This window comes from Eriocheir sinensis, chromosome 28 (assembly GCF_024679095.1).
Source record: "Eriocheir sinensis breed Jianghai 21 chromosome 28, ASM2467909v1, whole genome shotgun sequence".
NCBI classification, from domain to species: domain Eukaryota; kingdom Metazoa; phylum Arthropoda; class Malacostraca; order Decapoda; family Varunidae; genus Eriocheir; species Eriocheir sinensis.
In genome coordinates this window covers 19,506,417-19,530,128 of record NC_066536.1, presented here as the reverse complement: position 1 = coordinate 19,530,128, position 23,712 = coordinate 19,506,417, and positions in this window count along the sequence as shown.

The following is a 23,712-nucleotide window of genomic DNA, read 5'->3' as shown; positions in this document are numbered from 1 at the left end:
ATCATCTCCGAGTGTTGCTACTTTTGCACTTAAGCAAGCTGCAAATGACTATGAGGCTCAGTGTGGATATGAAGCAGCAAACTTCATCAGGAAAGATTTTCATGTTGATGATGGACTTAAATCATTACCAACAGCAAAGGATGCCATTGATCTGCTAATGAAAGGCAAGGCATTGTGTAAAATGGGAGGTTTTAATCTCCATAAGTTTCTGTCAAACAGTAAGGAATTTTAGCAGCAATAGCTCCTGAAGAAATGAATAACACTGTCAAGAGCCTGGATTTAAGTAAAGACATGCTACCTGTAGAAAGAACACTTGGAGTGGAGTGGTGTGTAGAATCTGATACTTTCTAGTTCAGAATACAAGTCAAAGACAAACCACTCACCAAAAGATGTATATTGTCTACTGTGAGTTCAATACATGATCCATTAGGCCTTGTGTCTCCTCTCATCCTCATTGGCAAAGGAATACTTCAGGAGTTTATGCCGTGAAGGAGTAAGTTGGGATGAGGAGATACCACAGTATTTGAGGCCACAGTGGCAGCAATGGAGAGATGACCTACACAAATTAGAACAGTTAAAGATACCACGATGCTACAAGCCTGAAGGATTTGGTGAAATCAAGAAAGTTGAACTGCATCACTTTTCTGATGCCAGTCAAAAGGGATATGGTCAGTGCTCTTACATAAGACTGATCAACACTGCTGTTCAAATACACTGTGCACTTGTAATGGCAAAGTCAAGAGTGACACCCCTCCGAGCCATCACTGTGCCGAGATTGGAACTCACAGCATCATTAATGTCTGTGAGAATCAGTGCAGTCTTAAAAAAAAGGGGTTAAACTATGAAGATATTCAGGAAGTGTTTTGGGCAGAAAGTAATTAAGTGCTGGGATATATCAACACTGATTCTAAAAGATTTCATGTATATGTAGCCAACAGAGTCCAGCAGATAAGAGATCAAACTTCACCAAGTCAGTGGAAGTATGTGGAAACAGAGCACAACCCAGCAGACTATGCCTCAAGAGGGCAGTCTGTAGAAGAGTTAATTGACAACGACAAGTGGTGGAATGGGCCACACTTCTTGTGGCAACCCTTTGAGATGAATGATGACCCATCAGAGCATCATGAATTAGAAGCTGATGATCCTGAAGTAAAAAGAGTTGCATCATGTGCTACACAGACACATGAGCCGTTTAATGTACTAGAGAGGCTGAACTGATTCTCTGATTGGTTCCGTGTGAAGAGAGCCATTGCAGTGTGCCTTAGACTTCAAAAGATGTACAAGAAGGATGCAGATGGGAAACATAAAGGAAGGAGCCAAGAATACATTCCACTGACAATACAAGAACTGAAAGAAGCTGAAAATAAGATAATAAGGCAGGCTCAGGCTCATGCCTTCCATGATGAAATAAAAATGCTGAAGGGTGCAGGAAACCATGAGTCTTCCCCACAGACAAATAGAAGAGGAACAACAGTAAAGAAAACAAGCAAGTTGTACAAACTTGATCCCTTCATAGATGAAGATGGAATAGTAAGAGTTGGGGGAAGAATAAGGATGTCTACTCATCAAGTAGCAAGACATCCAGCAATCCTGCCTAAGGATGCCCATGTTACTGATCTACTGATTTGCTACTACCACAAAAGGGTACATCATCAGGGTAGGGGCATAACACTTAATGAAATTAGAGCATCTGGATACTGTATTTTGGGGGGCTCATCTCTGGTGGCTAGACATATCTCAAAATGTGTTGTGTGCAGAAGAGTTAGGAGTGACACACAAGGTCAAAAGATGGCAGACTTGCCACAAAATAGGCTAGAGCCTTCCCCTCCCTTTACTTATGCTGCAGTTGATTTTTTTTGGTCCTTTCTACATCAAAGAGGGACGTAAAAAGCTAACGAGATACGGGGTTCTTTTCACGTGCATGGTATCACGTGCAGTCCATCTAGAGACAGCAAACAATCTGGACACTACTTCCTTTCTCAGTGTCTACCGTCGCTTTATAGGAAGAAGAATGCCAGTAAGGCAGTTAAGAGCAGATCAAGGAACAAACTTTGTAGGTGCAAAAAATGAGTTAGCCAACTCTTTGAGAGAAATGGATGAGGAGAAGCTTAGAACTGAATTACTGAAGGACAGTTGTGATTGGGCTCATTTCAAGCTGAATGTACCACATGCTAGCCATATGGGTGGGGTGTGGGAGAGACAAATAAGAACAGTGAGAAGCATATTGTCAGTGCTATTTGATCAACATGGACCTCAGTTAGATGATGAAACACTTAGAACATTCATGATAGAAGCAGAGACAGTTGTAAATGGCAGACCTCTAAATGTGGATAACCTTACCTCTCCTACTAGCTTAGAACCACTGACACCCAACACTCTGTTAACTATGAAGTCAAAGATTGTGATGTCTCCTCCAGGTAAATATGAAAGAGTTGACTTGTACTCAAAGAAACGTTGGCGTAAGGTACAGTTCCTTGCAAATGAGTTCTGGTCAAGGTGGAAAAGGGAAGTTTTTCAGTCTCTTCAGCTTAGAAATAAATGGCAGAAACCCCAAAGAAACCTCAAGGTGGATAATATTGTATGTCAGTGGTGGGCACCGATCACTTTTTTGCTGTTCCGATCCCCGATCATCCGATCACTTTGGGCAACTGATCCGATTCCGATCATCCGATCATTAAAACTTATAATGATATTTATAATTTTTTTTATAAAATAATAATAAAAAAAACTATTTTAGGCGTTCTTTACATAATAATTTCAAATAACTAATAAGTTATTTATTTGCTTACAAATATTTTTTCCTCTTTCTTTTGGTATATAGGACATAGTAAAGAAAAAAAAAGTTATCTTAAATTCTTATTTTAGGCATTTATTTAAGTCTACCCTTTTTATTCAGTTTATGAACGTATGGAAAAATATATGTTCACTATTCTAACTATTGACGTTAATGACTTAAAAATTACGTCACCAAAACAGCAGCCTCCCGGAACGGATGAGACAGACCGTCCCTCCATCGTGCGTCTTTCCCTGACAAACATGGTTAGCATTAACCACGACTTATTGATTGCTGTCGCTGTGCTTGCTAGATTAAAGCCATGTCCCACCAACGCCCGGTACATCTCGAATCACGCCGAATTGGGTTACTTCGGCACGCCCACGGAAAAATCGGCACTGGTCGGCGGTCAACGAGCGCACATCTTTCCACGCCGGCACGCACCAGCTAGCGGCCAAAAAAGCCGCAGTAGACAATAACTTTATCCGAGAGCGGCCCGAATTTTTTTTTGATCACGAGACACCGTGCCGACACCGTACAATGTTCTTCATTACCGTGTCTCTGCCGGGCAAGCACCGTGCACGTACCGGCTCTTGCCGGACGCGTATCGGCCTTTACCAGGTCATAATTTCTCCCCCCGGTGTTCTCACGGTGTGAGTACGGTGCCCTAGGAATGCGCACGGCAAGTGCCGGTGCGAGTACGGTGTGAGTACAGTGCCCTAAGAATGCGCCCGGCAGGGTAAAACGTTGTACTGGCTGGCAGTAGCTGGCAACTCACTGGCCCAGGCTTATATAAAACCGGCCACCCTATCCAGGGTTGTAATAATTAAAATAATTAATTAATACAAAGGCCCGCTTCCCTTAAGGGGATGAATCTTAGAACCAGGATTGTGCAGAGACACGCCAGTCCTCGTCAGCAGACCGACTTGGTCGGCTAGATTTCGATCGCCCATAAAGTCGGTATGTCCCGTGCACCCTCCAATAGTGGGGGGAGCAATCTTTGAAGGCCACGGTTGCCACTTGGTATTGAAGCACTGTGATTGGTATTGGACTCAAATTTGGTAATGAAACGAATGAAATTTGGTATTGAACTATAAAAAAAAAAAAAGGAATACTTCCACTTATACATCCCCTTACACACACACACACACACACACACAAAAAAAAAACGTACATAGACAGTTCAAGCTCCCCAGTAACCAACTATTTTTTTTTTATAATATTTAAAAGTAAGATTTTCATTTGTTCAGTTGGAACGTTCGGGGTGAATTTTTACCTGTGCTGCATCATTCAATTTTCACCGTCACCCTGCAAACCAGAGACACCAGGATTAGTATTAAAAGGCAACGAATAAATAGTCATTAGTTACGGCCATGCAGGTAGCGACCCCCAACAACTCTTTTAATTTCCTCGCCAGGCCGTCCCTACCCTATTCCTCCCCCTCTCATACCCTCCAGTTAACACGCTTTTTTGTACGAGTCTCAAGACGTGTATAAGTCTCGTAAAGAGACATACACGTCTCGAACAGATACACACAACGCAGCGACACACTACCTCCCGCCTCCGGTTAGTTGCCGGCTCTTAACTGTGAAGGTATCATTATGTCGAAGTGGAAAGGTTCCTTTGAATCTGGTCGTACTTATCACACCGAGTGGAAACAAAAATTACGAAAACATATATGTTATATTATTAGTTTGGTATTGGAAAAGTTAAGCTGGTATTTAAAATTGAAGTATTTGGTATCAAGTCCCTGAGTAAACCTGGCAACCCTGACCCCATCTCAGCTATCAGTGCTTTGGCCAGGGTGCCCAATATATAAGCGGTACTGCTTTTGCGGCTTCCCCACACCCGCCGCACGCCAGCGGCGGGTTCCCCCCTGCGACGGGCCGTCAGTCGACAAAGGCCCGTTCCCCCTTTTTAGGGGGTAAATCCTTAACGAACGAACGAACGATGCGGGGTGTTTACCGGGGTGAACCATGCGATGCCGAGCACTTGCCGGGCACGTATCGGGCACGTACCGTCCTGGTACCGTGTTTTGTCGTGCGAGGATCGGCCAAGACCGTAGTGGTTTCGGCCTTTGCCGGGGGTTAGTTCTTGGGACACCGTGCTCGCATCGTCTGTCACCGAGGGAATACTGTGCATATGTACAGTCGCGATATGAAGTGATGTCGCCCCTCTCAAAATGTTTCGTACGGGAGCATTTGAAGATAACGGAAACGATGTGTATTTATTGTTTATGTTATAATGTTCCCTTTTAATAATAATCTATAATACGTTGTGATGTAAAACACGGTAAAATAACATAGTAGTACCTGAATTACAATTATACATTCATTTGCTTTAAAAAATGCAACTGTCATGTGTTGTCTTCAGTGCTGAAGACAACCTTGAAATGATTTAGCTCACGTCGTGTGCTTATCTTTGCAAAACAGTTGTTATACGTTGTTCACATTTAGGCGATATATATATATATATATATATATATATATATATATATATATATATATATATATATATATATATATATATATATATATATATTCTGGGTCATTCCATGAACTGTCTTCTGCAGTTATTAATACACACGCACGGTATGACACGAAGCGAATGGACAGTTACTGGGATTACTTTGCGTTGTATTGATTAAGAAACGATCAAATAATAAGGTTTCACATTAAACACCTTTTGTTCACTATGATGGCTTCTTATCATAAGCATGGGCACTGAAATATATATTAAAATTGCTCAGTAACGATGATGAATGAAGAATGCCTTCATAGGTAGGGTTGCCATAATTATCTGAACTATCAAAATTCCGGACGCCTCTACGAACACTCGACCATAGCCTAATGTTTGGCAACGCTGCGATTAGCCTACCCGCCCGCACCACCACCTCCATTTCAAAGCCATATTTTCTTATTTCCCCACCTTCCTCGATTATTCTATGGCACTTATAAGCTGTGGACATGTTCCACTGATCACCTCCAAGCATTAGAAGTCTACATGAAGCTTTTGTCATCATTATATTGACCAAGAAAGGCAATGATGTTTGCGATCGGCGGCAAAGAGTGAGGAGCTTGGAGTTACAAAACACGACTATTCTGAAGCTATTTATTCTTATTTTTCCATCTCCCACTATCCCTCGGTAGTTATAGGCCGGGCATCTTCCTTTGATCACTATCATTCATTAAAAGTCCACGGAAAGCTTTTGTTATCCACGAAAGGCAGAGTGAGTCAGGGCTGAATAATAGGTATGGAGCGCGGGCGATGACGTCAACATACGAGAGTATAAATTAAATCAATTACGCCATCCTAGTTTAGGATATCGACTAATTATGCATGTCCTATATATTGTGCATATGTTTGATTTAGTGTTGTCAACAATGATCACGAAAAGATACTTTTACTTTCAGTTTGAGTAATATGTCGATATCTGGACTTCATTTGACTCTTTCCTTAGTGAACGAAAACTGTGTCAAAATATTTCGACAACTCTTCGTAAGACATCATTGAATATTTCTTTTCTATTTTTTTTCTAGCTTTTAAAATATATTTAGTTAAGTTATGATGAAGATACAAGAAAATAATGGTACTCTTGAAAATATATAACGATACTTGCGTGATCGAAAATAAACGTACACGGCGACATCACTTCATATCGCGACTGTACCTTGCACCTTATACATACTGTGTAGTCGTCAGGTCGGTACTAAAACTAAGGGGTGGGTAGGTACCAGTACCAGACTGCTCGGTACCGGTACCAATACTAGCCAGTCGCTCATGATGTCCCTCATTTCTTCCTCACACGAGTGAGAGGCTGAGACTGAGTGCATGAGTGGATATCCCAGTGTTATGGATATTCTCTCTCTCTCTCTCTCTCTCTCTCTCTCTCTCTCTCTCTCTCTCTCTCTCTCTCTCTCTCTCTCTCTCTCCCCACAGAATGAAGTGAATATTTACACAACCGCCACCATGAGATTTTCCCCCTCGGAAAAAAAATTCAACCTGGCAACTCTGCGCTCGTTTGGCCAGGGAAGACCACGAACCGCGTCATAGATGGTTTTATGCGCGTGATCTGAACACTCGGTTCTGAAACCATACCGCGTCATAGAAAACCGCGCCTTACGAATCCGCGTCATACGCAACTTGAATGTACTTCCATTTCATATTTTCATATGTAGAATATTCAACATCACTGGATGGGCCACCACCGCCCCCGTCACGAACCCAAAAGTTAACTTGGATTCATCTCTGCCTGGGCCGACGGAGCTCCACGCGCGGGCCCGGGTGGACCCCGGTTCCCACTGTCCCCGCCGTCGATGACGTCACTAACGGTCGACGGATCCGTGAAAACGGAATTGTGGGAACCACGCCTTCAGCCGCGTCCGCACTAGGCCTCACGAGGCGACTCATGAGGCGACTCGTGTATGCCCCTGGACTCACAAAAACAATAGAATACGGACGGGCATGAGGCCGCTGCTGGCAATGGATATGTTTCCGGTTCTGGGGGAGCCTAGAAATGCATTGTGCCACGTACCAATGATAACGTAGTGCACATATTACGTCTTATAAATCGCTAGTTGACTGGATATTGGAAAGATATCACAAATTCTTCTCATCTCACGGGGAGAAACCACCATTAGCTCGTGACGTCATCAGGCTGAATCGGAGTACAGCAGACGACAGTACCAGTGTTGTGTCCATTGTTTTTTTCATCAGCTATGGGCACTCCAGCTCCAAACTGCGCCCAACAGTTTATATATATATATATATATATATATATATATATATATATATATATATATATATATATATATATATATATATATATATATATATATATATATATATATATATATATATATATATATATATATATATATATAATCTTTTTTACGTCTTGGCCTATTGCGCCGGTAGGCTTCTTCCCGGTGGGGTCTGATGGTCGGCCCAGCCCGTTCTGGCGCAGGCGAGTGTTTATAGTGGCGCCATCTTGCATTGGCTCATGCTACCCTCCCGGAGCTCATCTTTAATCCTAGAATCTAGAGTCCGGGTTGATAGGTGGTCTTCTGGACAGCATGTGGGTAGTTTTAAGCCACTCGGCGGCGGCTGAAAAATCCCAGCTTGGTGGCACCGGTCGGGGATTGAACGCGCGTCCTCCTGAACGCGGGGCCGTCTCGCTATCCGTTCAGCCACCGCCTCCCCTATGTTATAGATGCTTACAGAACACCTTAAGAGTGTTGGAAATATGCTATATTATTAAAATGGGAGTGAAGTCAACAGATTCGCCTCTGCTCTGAAGAAAATTGTTGAGTTCACGATTAAAAGCTAGTCCGAGGGGGAACTATAGAGAATAATCAAGGTTGAATTTATATTAGTATTATGGAAATTTACCTAGCCTAACCTAGAGAAAACAATGGCTCTGGAACGTCAGAGAGAGAGAGAATCAACGCCTGAAGATGAATAAGAAGAGAACGAATGCAGACCAATATTCTATAATCAGAGGACGTGACAGTAGAGAGAATAGTTGAGTTCGCGATGAAAAGTTAGTCCGAAGGGAAGCTAAAAAAAAATACTGCAGGATTCACTAGCACAGACAGAAATATCTTACGTGGAGTACTTTTGTCCGTATACATATATATTCTTGCACATTGAGAAGAATCACCAACGACTGCGGGTTACGTCTCCAGGCAATGCTAGCCACTAGAAACATACACCACAACACGAAATCTCGGAGTAACACAAAGCTGGCGGCCTGCTGACTGCATCGTGACGTCACGACCAATCAGCACCCGTTTCCAGGTCACGTGATTTTTCCTCAACTTTAATTCATATTTTATACCACATTTACTATTTTAAATGAAGAAAAAATAGCACCATAGCTGAATTTAGGGCCTATTTTATCCATACAGACAGAATTTGAAATAAATATGTTGACTGGAAACATGTCCATTCTGGCGAGAGGTATTTTTGGGGCAGGAGGCGTGAACGTGGCAACATCAGCTGCGTGCTGCTCTCAGATCAAAGCTGAAAACGTTGAGGACAACGTTGGGTGAACTCGGGGCAACACTCATATGATGATTGATATTCTGAAACAGCAGCCCTGCATCTGGCAGGTGAAAAATAATCATTACAAGAATAACAATGACTGGCGAGGCGGTGCAAGAGTCGCAAGATTGCAGCACCTGGTGTAATTGTAGTCTGAGGGGGGGGGATGTGTTATGTTATAGGTTGTGATTAAGGATAACTTCTTACAATTACTTACATGTCTATGATGGCCTTGTAGTGACTTATAATTACTTATAACTACTTATGCTCACTTATAACTACTTGTAATCACTTATAATGACTTAACCTACGTCTTTTCCTTATACTTCCAAGTTTCTCCTCCTCCCTTCACATCCCGGCATTACAGGTTTAGCTGGGTTAATGGAGTGAGCGCCAAGTAAATAAAGCGACTTTCGTTTCGTTGACGATACCTTACCAGGATTAAATAAATAAACGATCAATAATTATCGCTTAATATTATAAATAAATACGCTTATTGAAGAAACTATTTAGCAACTTGTATAAAAATAGTTGTAAGAAGTGAGTAGTGAGGTTTCAAAATGTCTGCAGTCAGTTGTTGCCATGACAACGTTGACCACAATTTTTTTTATGTGATCGGTGATTGGAAGTTAGTTTGTGAAGTTCCGATCTCCACAGTCCGATTACCTTTTACAAAGATGATCCAGTCTTTGCATTCCGATCGCCAATTGCTGTTCCGATCAGATCGAAAGATCGGACGATCGGATTGATGATCGGATGTGCCCAGCTCTGTTGTATGTTAAGGATTACAACTTAGCTAGAAACCAATGGAAGCTAGGCAGAATAACCGAGTGTTTTCCAAGTGATGATGGTCTTGTGAGAAAGGTGAAAGTGATGATGTCAGACAATTCAAGGAAAAGAATAAAGGCAATAAACATTGTTGAAAGGCCTGTTCATAGTCTTGCTCTCTTGTTAGAATGTACTACTCAGGAAGACCAGGGCGCCCCCACCGAGGAGCCTAAATGATCTGTTTGTACTCAGGAGATGCAAAGATGATGTCAAAAGTATTTCATGTATCTGTAATACTCATGTTATAATTAATGTATTAAGTAGTTACTTTGATGTTTTCTATGCCCTCTCTGGCCTCAATCCTCAGAAGGCTTATGGACCTGATGGAGTGCCTCCTATTGTCCTTAAAAACTGTGCCTCCGTGCTGTCACCCTGCCTGGTCAAACTCTTTCGCCTCTGCCTGTCAACATCTACCTTTCCTTCTTGCTGGAAGTATGCCTTCATACAGCCTGTGCCTAAGAAGGGTGATCGCTCCAATCCCTCAAACTACCGTCCTATAGCTTTACTTTCTTGTCTATCTAAAGCTTTTGAATCAATCCTTAACCGGAAGATTCAAAAGCACCTTTCCACTTCTGACCTTCTATCTGATCGCCAGTATGGGTTCCGCAAGGGGCGTTCTACCGGTGATCTCCTAGCCTTCTTAACTGACTCTTGGTCATCCTCTCTTAGCCGTTTCGGTGAAACTTTTGCTATTGCGCTGGACATATCAAAAGCTTGTGATAGGGTCTGGCACAAATCTTTGCTTTCCAAACTACCCTCCTACGGTTTCTATCCTTCTCTCTGTACCTTTATCTCCAGTTTCCTTTCTGACCGTTCTATTTCTGCCGTGGTAGACGGTCACTGTTCTTCCCCTAAATCTATTAACAGCGGTGTCCCACAGGGTTCTGTCCTATCTCCCACTCTTTTTCTGTTGTTCATTGATGATCTTCTTTCCAAAACGAACTGTCCTATCCATTCCTACGCCGATGATTCCACTCTGCATTACTCAACTTCTTTTAATAGAAGACCCACCCTACAGGAACTTAACGACTCAAGGCTGGAGGCTGCAGAACGCTTAGCCTCAGACCTTACTATTATTTTCGATTGGGGCAAGAAGAACCTGGTGTCCTTCAACACCTCAAAAACACAGTTTCTCCACCTATCCACTCGACACAATCTTCCAAACAACTATCCCCTATTCTTTGACAACACCCAGCTATCACCTTCCTCAACACTAAACATCCTCGGTCTATCCTTAACTCAACTGGAAACTTCATATCTCATCTCTTACTAAATCAGCTTCCTCTAGGCTGGGCGTTCTGTACCGTCTCCGCCAGTTCTTCTCCCCTGCACAGTTGCTGTCCATATACAGGGGCCTTGTCCGCCCTCGTATGGAGTATGCATCTCATGTGTGGGGGGGCTCCACTCACACAGCTCTTCTGGACAGAGTGGAGGCTAAGGCTCTTCGTCTCATCAGCTCTCCTCCTCATACTGATAGTCTTCTACCTCTTAAATTCCGCCGCAATGTTGCCTTTCTGTCTATCTTCTATCGATATTTCCACGCTGACTGCTCTTCTGAACTTGCTAACTGCATGCCTCCCCCCCTCCCGCGGCCCCGCTGCACTCAACTTTCTACTCATGCTCATCCCTATACTGTCCAAACCCCTTATGCAAGAGTTAACCAGCATCTTCACTCTTTCATCCCTCACGCTGGTAAACTCTGGAACAATCTTCCTTCATCTGTATTTCCTCCTGCCTACGACTTGAACCCTTTCAAGAGGAGGGTATCAGGACACCTCTCCTCCCGTATTTGATCTTATTTTCGGCCACCTCTTTTGTTTCTTTTTTAGGAGCAGCGAGTAGCGGGCTTTTTTTTATTATTGTTTTCTTTTTTGTGTGTGCCCTTGAGCTGCCTCCTTTGTTATAAAAAAAAAAAGAAGAAGTTATAAGGTATATTTTCCTACAACTTAGGGGAGCCATGTAGCTGTGGTATCGATATACCTCATTATACCTCATTGTTATTACGTAAAATATTAATATGTAAGGAATTTATATGGTGCTATAGAATTTATATGGTGCTATAAGGGTAAACTTGTATGGTGTTATTAGAAGACAACATAGGTACCGTTAAGAACGCTTACACGCAGCCGCCGACGCTCGTATGTTTGGGTTATGCGGGCAGCAAGTCTGTCGCTTATAAGTGGGATGAAATGCTTATTCAGCGCGATATCGAGTGGTGATTCAGTCCGTGGCACTGGAGGTCAGTATCTTTTGCTGATATTTCTATGTTATAACACAATGTGTATAAGAGTGTTAAGAATAATTTAAGCTATGAATGCAACAATATATGACTTAGGCTTTGGTGTAAAGAACCAGAATATGTATCGCTGAGGCAGCACTTTCTTTCCCATAGTTTCACGGCACGACTGAGACGCAGTACGGCATACAATCATGGCATGCAATGTGCATGAAGAGGAGACCAAGGAAAAAATAAAGGAGACCATCTTAGACCGCAACGAGTTCTTACACGCCATTGGGGGTGTTGAGGATAAGATTGAACTGTTTTTTTTTAATAAGCCTGCAGATGGCGGCACGACGCATTACATTTTGAGGTGTGACCCAAATGTTAGAGACCTGATTTACAAGAATCATGACAAGTTAAAATTAGAATGGGGAATATACACAGTGAAAGACAAATACCATGCAATTATATGCTATCATTGTCAGAGATACGGCCATCTTGACGCCAACTGTACTGCCAAGACCAATGGAGATGCCCCAAATTGTTTCAAATGCGCTGGCAATCATAAATCACAGGAGTGCACCATGGCTGAGAAGAAATGCATAAATTGTGTGAGGTACAAGAAGCTTGAATTCAACCACTCAACGAATGACCAGTATTGTGTAGTTATCCAGACTGAAATTGAGAGAATTCGTAACATGACCGATCATGGCTATTAATCAGTGTCTGTACTCAAAGATAAATTGTGTGTCATGAATGTTCAGTGTGCTGGAAATAATTGTTGGATATTTTATTGTGATACTATAATGAAAATTGAAGACATGAGCACTGAACTAATTGTTATATGTGATATTATTCGTGAAAGAAATCAAGACACTCACTCACTCACTAATATGTTTGAGAATAAGTGCATCGAAGACTATTATTGAGGCTAACGTTGAAATTGTTGACGGCCCTCGAGAGCGCTGCATCAGCGGCGGAGCAGGGCCTGAAACGTCATCATCGGTAAACGTAAACGGTAAACAAAATGGAGGATTCTTTGGCTCAAGCTACATCATAGGAATAAAGAAAAACTGTAACAACGACGTTTCTATGTCCTGCCGGCAGTCCTTACATGTCTGCGTGTCTGTGTAAACCAGCCCATAGGGGTGACTGTTCCTTCCGAACGGGCGTGAGCTACTCCCGGTGAGGATATATGGGAAGCGAGGAGGGTGCTGAAGCCCTTCAAAGACCCTTCCCATGTCCTCACTAACCGTTTCCCTTTTGTCTCATCAACACCAGAGAGCAGTTCAGCATGCTCTCTAAAGACAGTTCCTCTCTCTTTTTACACCACACTACATTTACACAACATTCAAAAAATTCAAAATTGGAAATGGCGAAAAATTACAGAGCCTCGTATTCCCCGCCTGGAGGGGGGGACTATAAATTACCCCAGGGAGAACTCCCCTTCTGGCTGCCGACTTGAGAGGTGTCCTGATGACTCCTCGAACCTCCTCCTTATCAATTTCTGCAGCATTCGCGGTCTTCGTTCTAATTTTCATTCTGTGGAACACCATCTCTCCTCCTCTAAACCTCACCTTCTCTTCCTCACCGAAACACAGGTTTCTGAGGCTACTGACAGCAACCTCTACTCTGTTCCCTCCTACTATCTCTATCCTAAATTTCAATCCAAAGCTGGATGTTGCGTCTACGTGCGCAACGACATCACTTGCTCTCGTGCCCACGACCTTGACTCTTATGAATATTCTGCCATCTGGCTGAGACTTCATTGTCATTTTATTAGTAAATACATCTGTGCTGTTTATCTCTCGCCTAACTCTACTAACTATGTAAAATTCTTTGACTATTTGAACTCTTAAGTGGAGCACATCTTGACTCAGTCTTCCTTTGCTGAAATCTCCATCTTAGGAGATTTCAATGTTCACCACCAGCTTTGGCTTTCATCCTCTTTCACTGACCAGCCTGGTGAACAAGCCTACAACTTTGCTCTCCTCAACGACCTAGAGCAGTTGGTTCGGCACCCTACTCGTATTCCCGACCGTCTTGGAGACAGGCCCAACATTCTAGACCTCTTCCTTACCTCTAATCCTTCTGCTTACTCTGTCAAATTGTTCTCTCCGTTGGGCTCCTCCGATCATAACCATATTTCTGTATCCTATCCTATCGCTCCTGTACATCCTCTGGACCCACCGAAGAGGCGATGCTTTAGGCATTTTGTTTCATCTCGGTGGGACGACCTGAGGATGTACTTTTTCCGATTTCCCGTGGAATGATTACTGCTTCCAGGAGAGAGACCCCTCTGTGTGTGCCCAACGCATCACAGAGGTGATTGTCTCTGGAATGTAGGCATACATTCCACGTTCTTTCTCTACTCCTCATGCTAAAAAGACTTGGTTTAATCGTCCTTGTTCTCGTGCTATTAAAGATAGAGAGGCAGCTCACAAAAGGTTCCAGAGGTTCAATGAGTTCAAAGAGATTTTGAGTTAAGGATAGACAGAGGATATTTAGTGTTGCAGAAGGTGACAGCTGGGTATTGTCGAAAAATAGGGGATAGGTGTTTGGAAGATTGTGTCGAGTTGATAGGTGGAGAAATTGAGTTTTTGAGGCATTGAAGGACACAAGGTTCCTTCTACCCCAGTCGGAAATGATAGCAAGGTCTGAGGTGAAGCGTTCTGCAGCCTCCAGCCTGGAGTCATGTATTTTCTGTTGAGAGGGTTTTCTGTTGGAAGAAGCTGAATAATGCAGAGTGGAGTCATCAGCGTATGAATGGATAAGACAGTTTGTTATAGAAAGAAGATCATTGATGAATAAAAGGAAGAGAGTGGGTGATAGAACAGAGCCTTGTGGAACACCACTGTTGATAGGTTTAGGAGAAGAACAGTGACCGTCTACCACAGCAGAGATAGAACGGCCGGAGAGGAAACTGGAGATAAAGGTACAGAGAGAGGGATAGAATCCGAAAGAGGGCAGTTTAGAAAGCAAAGACTTGTGCCAGACTCTATCGAAGGCTTTCGATATGTCTAGAGCAACTGCGAAAGTTTCACCGAAACCGCTAAGAGAGGATGACCAAGAGTCTGTTAAGAGAGCAAGAAGATCACCAGTAGAACGCCCCTTGCGGAACCCATACTGGCGATCAGAAAGAAGGATAGAAGTGGAAAGATGCTTTTGAACCTTCCGGTTATGGATTGATTCAAAAGCTTTTGATAGACAGGAAAGTAAAGCTATAGGGCGGTAGTTTGAGGGATAGGAACGGTCACCCTTCTTAGGCACAGGCTGTACGAAGGTATACTTCCAGCAGGAAGGAAAGGTAGATGTTGATAGGCAGAGACGAAAGAGTTTGACCAGGCAGGGTGTCAGGACAGAAGCACAGTTTTTAAGGACAATAGGAGCCACTCCATCAGGTCTATAAGCCTTCTGAGATTTGAGGCCAGAGAGGGCATAGAAGACATCATTCTTATGAACCTTAATAACAGGCATAAAAGAGTCAGAGGGGGGATGAGTAGGAGGAATATGCCCAGAATCGTCTAGAGTGGAGTTGTTACAGAAAGTTTGAGAGAAGAATTCAGCCTTAGAGACAGATGAGACGGCAGTGCTGCCGTCAGGGTTAAGGAGAGGAGATAAAGAGGAAGAAGTGAAATTGGAGGAGATATTTTTGGCTAGATGCCAGAAGTTTCTGGAAGAATTAGAAGAAGCAAGGTGTTGACATTTTCTATGGATGAAGTTTTTGGTAAGTAGGAGAATATATTTGGCACGATTCCGAGCGGAAATGTACAGTTAGTGGGAGTTCGAAGTTTCTGGTATCTTTTGTGAGCTGCCTCTCTATCTTTGATAGCACGAGAACAAGCGTGATTAAACTAAGGCTTTTTAGCATGGCGAGTAAAGAAAGTACGTGGAATGTATGCCTCCATTCCAGAGACAATCACCTCTGTGATGCGCTGGGCACACACAGAGGGGTCTCTCTCCTGGAAGCAGTAATCATTCCTCTGGAAATCGGAAAAGTACATCCTAAGGTCGTCCCACCGAGCTGAAGCAAAATGCCAGAAGCATCGCATCTTCGGTGGGTCCAGAGGATGTACAGGAGCGATAGGACAGGATACAGAAATAAGGTTGTGATCGGAGGAGCCCAACGGAGAGAACAGTTTGACAGAGTAAGTAGAAGGGTTATCGGTAAGGAAAAGGTCTAGTATGTTGGGTCTGTCTCCAAGACGGTCGGGAATACGTATTGGGTGCTGAACCAACTGCTCTAGGTCGTTGAGGAGAGCAAAGTTGCAGGCTTGTTCACCAGGCTGGTCAGTGAAAGAGGATGAAAGCCAAAGCTGGTGTGAACATTGAAATCTCCCATGATGGAGATTTCAGCAAAGGGAGAGTGGGTCAACATGTGCTCCACTTTAAGAGTTCAAATAGTCAAAGGATTTTACATAGTTGGTAGAGTTAGGTGAGAGATAAACAGCACAGATGTATTTAGTAAGAGAATGACAATGAAGTCTTAGCCATATGGTGGAAAATTCAGAAGAGTGAAGGTCGTGGGCATGAGAGCAAGTAATGTCGTTGCGCACGTAGACGCAACATTCAGCTTTGGATTGAAATTTATGTTAGAGATAGTAGGAGGGAACAGAGTAGAGATTGCTGTCAGTAGCCTCAGAAACTTGTGTTTCGGTGAGTAAGAGAAGGTGAGATCTAGAGGAGGAGAGATGGTGTTCCACAGAATGAGAATTAGAACGAAGACAGCGAATGAATAATAATAATAATAATAATAATAATAATAATAATAATAATAATAATAATAATAATAATAATATTAGTCATAATAATTATAATAATAACAATAATAATAATAACAATAATTATTATAATGATAATGACTATAATAATAATAATAATAATAACAATAATTATAATAATAATAATAATAATAATAATAATAATAATAATAATAATAATAATAAAAATAATGATTGCCCTTGATATATAGAAGTAAATAATACACACTGTTTACAAATAAATAGGTATTTGTTTGTTAGAGTTAATGCCAAAGTGATATACTATTCAATTGGCCGAGTAAGTCTCGACTGCACCGACCCAACTTTAAGGCTGTCTAGATTGTAGAGGGTGACTCTGCCTGTCTGTGGAGTTCTCTTTCTTCGGAATATGGTCTTTTGAGACACAAAGAGCAATCGGAGAGTGAGGACACGTAAATGTGTCAATAAGTCTTGCAGCACTCCCTCGCCCCATGTCAGTGAACCCAACACTATGGACCGGACACTTGCCCCAGCCCTGTCATCAAGCCGCGAATTTTGGAAAATCAACCGCTTTAGTACGAATCGCCATAACTCCCTCATTTCTTGGGCTACATAAATATTTTTGGTATTAGACTGAAAATTGAAAGGGCTATAATTATTAACTAGCGACCGGGCTCAAAAACCGACTCGAAAGGGTAAAAAATCGAATAAATTGGCAAAAAACGACTCCGAAAAAAAATTGAGTTCCCAACCTTGAAACCCACTCATTTTTGGGGGAATTTCAAAAAACTTATTAAACAAATGATTTATTCCTTCCAATATGATGCATAACATTTCCCTACTCCCAGTAGTTTCGTCGCTAGAGCTCGAAACGTAAACCCTTTTGAGAGCGATTTTGACGAACTCCAGACACTCTGCCGTTTTTGTCTAGTGTGGCATTGCTATTGCCTCTAGAAGGCTGTTTTGATAGTAGCCCCTCTTGGCAATGTAGTTTGACCAGCTCAAAGGACTTTTTGATAGCCCGATTCCAAGTTTGTCGTCGAGCCGTCACAAAATAGCCTGTTTTTCGGCCCTTTTGCCGCGATTTGGACACGTCCTAGTTTCTGCTGGGAAGAAATAGGGTTGAATACTAAAATAAAAAAATAATAATAATAACATGTATAATAAGGCGCTTAATATAGGTTGATTTCTATAGCGAAATTATTATATAAAAATAGTAACGTTTTATATAGATATCTTAAAATGATTTTGATACAAGATAGTCAACATATTGAAGTGTTCATATATTAATTTTCATGCAGATATATTAATTTCTCTGGCATCAGGAAGGTTTTTCGTCGCGGCGCGTGATATGAGTCAGATTCGGCGAATGTTCGTCGCGACTTCTGGTCGAGCTCGAGCAAAAACTACTAAAATTAGGAAGGCGTGCTTGGTGGCAAATGAAATCTCTATTCATATAGATTAATAGTCAGAAAAGAAATTGTAAAGCACTAAATAAATAATAAAGTTATAAGCAAAAAACTAGGACGTGTCCAAATCGCGGCAAAAGGGCCGAAAAACAGGCTATTTTGTGACGGCTCGACGACAAACATAGAATCGAGCTATCAAAAAATCCTTTGAGCTGATCAAACTACATTGCCAAATTACAGCCTTCTAGAGGCAATAGCAATGCCACACTAGACAAAAATGGCAGTGTCAGGAGTTCGTCAAAATCGCTCTCAAAAGGGTTTACGTTTCGAGCTTTAGCGACGAAACTACTGGTAGTAGGGACATGTTATGCATCATATTGGAAAGCACATTGGTAGGGCTAAATTATTTGTTAAATAAGTTTTTTGAAATTCTCAAAAAATGAGTGGGTTTCAAGGTTGGGAAGTCAAAAATAGTTTTTTTTCAGTTATTTTTTGCGAATTTATTCGATTGTTTACCCTTTCGAGTCGGTTTTTGAGCCCAGTCGCTTATTACAAAACATAGCCCTATTATTGTGCCGGCGATTGATACCAAAACCATTTCTGTAGCCTCAGAAATAAGGGAGTTATGGCGTTTCGCACCAAAGCGATTGATTTTCCAAAATTCACGGCTTAATGACAAGGGCGCCGCAAAATCAAAAGAGTCCGCCGTCCATTACTTGAGATGTCACTGCCCATGTATATACTTCACCGTGAGGGGTTCACGCCGATTACGGCTGGTGTCTGGTGGCCAGTTCGCTCCTCCTCCTTCTCTTCCTCTTCTTCCTCCTCCTCAGCTTTTTGGTCTCTCAGGAAGGGCGTCTGATACTCTCTAGAGTTAGTGGAGAACACCTGGTGACAGGTGCCACTGGCCAGGCCTCGAAAGGGTCGCAGAGTTGGGTTAGACGTTTCGGAAAGTGGGAACGAATTGCTGGTTCCTCTCCTCCTGCCAGCACTGCTCTGTGTGACTACGCCGGCCCCGTTCTATGGGACAAAACTTCGAGGACAATAGCTGAAAAGCACCGGGTTGTGAAAGTCTCTCCCGTGACCGAAGCTCAGGACAAGCGATTGGTCTTTGAGGCGTTTTCAAGACCCTGTGGGAGCGAACTCCCCGTGTTGGAGGCATCTAACACAGCAGTATCTAATTTCCATACACAATTTTTATCCAATTCAATTTATGGGCACACTTTAAGTTATTTTGAAAGTGCTTTTAATATTTGCCCAAACTGTTAACTCGCTTAAATTTCTAACAATGCCTTCGAACCTTAAGTGTGACGTCTGTCCCAGACGATTTGCAGATCAATACTTACAGCTGAGTAGAACTTGCCGCCTCTGCGTTCAAAGATTACAATTTCAGAAGGGTGTGACTGAATGGAAAGTCAAACATAATGATCTTGAAAAGAAATTCGAAGCCCTTCAGGAATTTGTTGAAAGTAATGTGGCAGTGACTCCACCATCGATGGTGGAGAGGCCCTCCGCCGAGACTGTGCCCTCTCCAGACGAATCTCCTGCTTCACGGGAGGACGTGTTACCTGCCTCACAGGTTGACTCCCAGCTTGCCTCACAGGCTAACCCCCAGCCTGCCTCACAGGCTAACCCTCAGCTTGCCTCACAGGCTAACCCCCGGCCTGCCTCACAGGCTAACCCCCAGCCTGCCTCACAGGCTAACCCCCAGCCTGCCTCACAGTACAACCGCCAACCTGCCTCAGAGGCTGACCCCCAGCCTGCCTCACAGGCTAACCCCCAGCCTGCTTCACAGGCTAACTCCCAGCCTGCTTCACAGGCTAACTCCCAGCCTGCCTCACAGGACAACTTCCAGCCTGCCCCACTTAACGCTTCTCTTCCTGCTTCACAGGATGTCGGGTTCCAACCTGTAAGGAATGGAGCCAAACCGAAGCAGGCAACCCCCACCACCTTCAATAGGTTCCAGGTGCTGGCAGACACCATGGAGGATGAGTTTGAGACTCGCCTAGTTGGGGACTCCATGGTGCGTGGCCAGCTGGTTGAGTTCTGTGGTCGTTCATCAAACGGCCGCAGAAAACGTTACTGCTATCCAGGTGCCAGACTGGACGACATCACCGCAGCGTGCGATGATGTCACGAGAAATGCCGACCGAAACACCCTGTTTGTCATTCACGTGGGGACAAATGACGTAAAGACAACCCGTTCTGAGGAACTGCTTGAGAAATACCGCCGCATGATCAAGCAGTATAAACGTAAATCGGATGCCAGTAACATCATAATCTCAGGAATCCTCCCGAGGATCGGTGCCGAATCTAGCTTTTACAGTAAGGCCTTCAGCACAAACAACAGACTTCAGTCCCTTTGCTCACAAGAAAACGTCCAGTTCGCTAACTTGTGGAACAGTTTTTACTACGATTCAGACTTGTTCCTTGCTGATGGCATCCACTTAAACCCTGTTGGAGCAGCGCGTTTCGGGAGGCTGCTCTGTGACCAAGTGGCTCTTCGAAAGCCAAAAAACGCGGAGGCGAGAACACCAGCAGTTCCACCGTAAGGGAGCACTCAACCCGCGAAACCCCCGACTCGAATCACATTTAAGCTTGCTATGTAAACACTCGCAGCCTACGTAACAAATTTGAAGACTTAGAAGTCCTCGCAGCTACAAATCATTATCACATCATCGGAGTCACAGAATCTTGGACAGACACTTCAAATAGAGATTTCATTGCGGAATATAGATTACCGGGTTATACCATCTTTAGTCATGAAAGAGAGAATAGACAGGGTGGAGGCGTTATCTTTTATATCCACAACTCTCTCCATCCAGTATCCGTGAAAACAGATATTATAACCAATGTTGACACGGTCTTCATTGAAATTAAAAATAAATCTCGTAAAATAGTAATTGGACTTATCTACAGACCGCCAAGGCAGACTCTTGATATCGACCACGCATTAAGTGAATTATTATTACAAACAAGTAGCAGTTGCGAAGCTGTAATTGTTGGGGACTTTAACTTACCAGTGAAAAGATGGGGTGAACCGTTGAACTGTCATACAGGGCTCGACCTGTTCACAAATATACTAGAAAGTGATTTACATCAACACGTTCAAGAACCGACTCGGGAAAATAATATACTTGACCTTATCTTTTCAACGACAGCTGATCTAGTTAACGAAGTAAATGTTGGTTCAATTTTTAGTTCTAGCGATCACCGAACAATCACATTCAGCATCAATATGAAAGAAAGTAAAGTACCTCCTAGTAAAGAAAAGGTGCCTGATTATCAGAGAGCAAATTTCATAAGACTCCGATCAATTCTAAATAATTCTGACTGGACTGAAATCTCGGCGGAAACAGATATTGATAAATCTTGGGGGGCCTTCACCACAATATTGAACAATGCCATAAGCATATGCGTACCCTATCGAAACAGACGTTCAGCTTTTAAGAAGAAACCCAAATGGTGGAATAACGAAACTCAAAATAGCCTATCTCTTAAAAAACGCGTATACAGTAGATACATATCAACTCAGAGTGAGGCTGACAAACTAGAGTTGGACAGAATTCGCCGCGAAACCAAGAAATTAATAAAACGAAGCAAGAAAAATCTTGAAGAATATATAACGAAAACGAGTAAATCTAACCCTAAAGAATTTTTTAGCTATGTAAATAATAAAAAGTCACTCGTGGTATCGGACCGCTTGCTAATGATAATGGTAACCACACGAACGATGAAAATGAAATGGCTACAATCCTAAATAACTTTTTCGCATCCGTATTCACCGACGAAGATTGTTTATCACCTCAACCGCCGGAGGTTAGAAGGGCCGAAAAGATGTTAAGTGGCGTGCTCATCGTAGAAAGTGACATTTTACGCACAATTGAAAAGACTAAAGTAAGCAAAGCTCCTGGTCCAGACAAAATTACCCCTAGGGTCTTAAAAGAAATCAAACATCAAATTTGTAAACCGCTCTCCATCATATTCAATAAATCTTTAACAGCTGGAAAAGTTCCGTCGGATTGGAAACTAGCAAATGTCACACCAATTTTCAAAGAGGGGGACAAGTCTCATCCAGGAAACTATCGACCAATTAGCCTGACATCGATTGTTTGTAAGTTAATGGAGACTATCGTTCGCGACAATATGGTGAAATTCTTCGAAGAAAATAATATAATAAATAATTCGCAACATGGCTTCCGTAGTAAACGTTCGTGTCTAACTTACTTGATTTTTTTCATTATATTTTTTAGGTGTTCGATGAAAGCAGATCAGTAGATATCACGGTATCTCGGGTAACATTCACAATTGGCTTGTGGACTGGCTCTCTGAGCGGAAACAGAGAGTAGTTCTAAATGGTGTTACATCTAACTGGCTCGATGTCAGAAGCGGCGTACCTCAAGGATCAGTGCTTGGCCCCATGCTCTTCTTAATTTATGTCAATGATATCGATGATGGGCTCACTTGCAAAGTATCAAAATTTGCTGATGACACAAAAATTGCTTGTAAAGTAACTGCGACACTCGACGAAGAAGCTTTACAATCAGATCTAGATCGACTTGCACGTTGGGCCAATCAATGGCAAATGAAATTTAACGTTGTCAAATGTAGAATGTTGCACATCGGAAAAAAATAACAATCGCGTTCGGTACGTAATGAATGGCCAACAACTTTCTGCAGTAAGTAAAGAAAAGGATCTTGAAATCACTATATCAAGCGATTTAAAGCCCGGTCAGCATTGTTCAGAGGTATTTAAAACTGCAAACAAATTGGTTGGCTTCATCGGACGAGTCTTTAATAATAAATCGGAAAACGTAATATTAAAACTGTATAATTCATTGGTTCGACCCCGTCTAGAGTACTGTGTACAGTTTTGGTCTCCCTATTACAGAAAAGACATAGAAAAGTTGGAACGGTTTCAACGAAGAGTAACAAAAATGATTCCTAGGTTGAGAAATTTATCATATGAACAAAGGCTTAAAGAAGTAAATTTATTCAGCCTATCAAAACGAAGAATGCGAGGCGATCTAATAGAAGTGTTTAAAATGTTTAAAGGATTCAGTAATATTAATGCGGAAGATTACTTTACAATTGATCGATCAAATAGAACAAGAAGAAATCACAATTTGAAGATAAGTGGTAAAAGATTATCGTCGCACGAAGCTAAACACTTCTTCAATCGAGTTGTTAATGTTTGGAACTCTCTCCCCTGTGATGTCGCTGATAGTACAACAGTTACGGCCTTCAAGAATAGATTAGACAAGTATTTTGAATCCAACCAGCAACTAAGATATTACTCAGTGTCGTAATAACGTTAAGTTCTTTCGAATACTGGTGTCCTTTTCCGCTTTTATCGCCCGGTTAGTGGTAGCAGTAATGGTAGTTCTTTCCTCTTTCCTACATAATTTCCATGCAGTTTTTCCATGCTGCATGGTTCTTTTTCCTTTCCTGCCAGCTTTGTCTGGAGGGATGGGGGGTGGGGAGGAGCCCTCGCCTTTGCTGTCCTTCATCTTCCACCTTTGATTAGATAGTTAGAGTAGCTTGTCACAAACAGCCTCGTAAGGACCAGCAGGCCTGCTGTTGTTTGTTCTTCCTTTGTGTTACTTTGTGTTCCTCCTACACTATATATATATATATATATATATATATATATATATATATATATATATATATATATATATATATATATATATATATA